Source organism: Limulus polyphemus, unplaced genomic scaffold (assembly GCF_000517525.1).
Source record: "Limulus polyphemus unplaced genomic scaffold, Limulus_polyphemus-2.1.2 Scaffold988, whole genome shotgun sequence".
NCBI classification, from domain to species: domain Eukaryota; kingdom Metazoa; phylum Arthropoda; class Merostomata; order Xiphosura; family Limulidae; genus Limulus; species Limulus polyphemus.
Window position 1 is genome coordinate 78,178 of NW_013666598.1, and position 1,664 is coordinate 79,841.

Sequence of the window (1,664 nt, forward strand, 5' to 3'; positions counted from 1 at the left end):
ATAACTTAATCAAATGTACAGAATTTACAAACACTACAAACACAAAATCAGAATCCAACAAAGTCTCTTAATTTTACGGGATGTATCTTCTTCTGTACTGGCTTCTGCTTTACGTGAGGTTTATCTGCTTCCATCAGGAATTGTCCTATCATTGGTAATGGTCACCTCAGTGGTAGTAACTTCATGAAGGGCTTCACTGTTTTCCTTTTCAAAACCGAGTAGAATTTCTTCTTCGACAGTGGCCTTTCCAGGTGACACGTCTTCAGCGGCGTTTTTTGTTCCATTGTTCAATTCATTCCAACTGAAATGTCCTGGACCACGATAACGCCAAAGCCTGTTGGCATGCACCACCTTTGCTTTACCTCGCCACCCACATTTTATCTGGAAAGTCACGTCTGAGAGACGATCCACTATGTCATATGGGCCTTCTCATGGAGATGACAACTTAGGAGACTTCCCTTTGGTCTTCCTGGGCTTATACATCCACACCTTGTCTCCTGGTACAAAGCTGACTTCAGTAGATCTCTTATCATAAGTTAACTTCATCGAATCAGCAGACGTTTTCAAGTTTAAACGCACTTGATGGTGAATGTCATCCATCATTTCCGATAACATTTCCACAAACTCTGACATATTCACAGGCAACTGTTCATAAGGTGGGCATCCTTTATGCTTGGGTCCCCCTCATCCATTCTTTCCAATAACACTTTCACGAATTCTGACACATTTTCAGGCAACTCTTGATAAGGTGGGTGTCCTGTTAACAGATCCACTGGCAACCGAAGTTCCCGACTAAACATCAACTTTGCTGGAGTGTATCCAGTGGCTTCATGCTCTGCTGTCCTATAAGCCATCAACAGTGGAAGGAGTAAGATATCCCAGTCATCTTGGCGACAATTACAAAACTTTGCCAATTCCTGTCCCAGTGTCTAGTTGTACTTTTCTACCATCCCATCAGGCTGTGGGTGAAGTGGCGTTGTTCTGGTCTTTCGTATGCCAAACAACTTGCAGCATTCATGGAACACAGCTGATTCAAAATTACGGCCTCGATGTGAAGGCAGTTCGTATGGCATACCAAATCTGAAGAAGAAATCACTAACAGCCAAAGCCACTGTTGTAGCTTTCTGCTTTGGTATTGCATATGCCTCAGGCCACTTGATGAAATAATCCATCACCACACAAATGTACTTGTTTCCAGCACGAGTTTGAGGCAAAAGACTAACAATGTCAACGGCTACTCTTTCCATTGGTGCACCAACTTGATATAACTTCATTGGAGCACGTCCCTTATGCTTGGGTCCCCTTTTAGCACAACATGTACTGCATGTCCTGCACCATTCTTCCACATCTTGCCTCATACCTATCCAGTAAAATCTCTGTCGTAGGTGACTCAATGCCTTCTTAACTCCGAGATGTCCTCCTGTTAAACTATCATGGGATTGACGCAGCACAACTTCCCGTAACTTTCTCGGTATAACCGTTTGCCAGGTCATTACTTTCCCATCTGCAGTTTCCCATCTCTGGAGAAGAATACCATCTTCAAGCTCCAACCAGTCCCATTGTGCCCAATAGTTCTTTGTCACAGGGCTTGAGCTAAACATCTTCTCCCAAGCAGGGCACAAAACACATGTTTTTAGAAAATCAATTATTGGCTTCAAATCTTG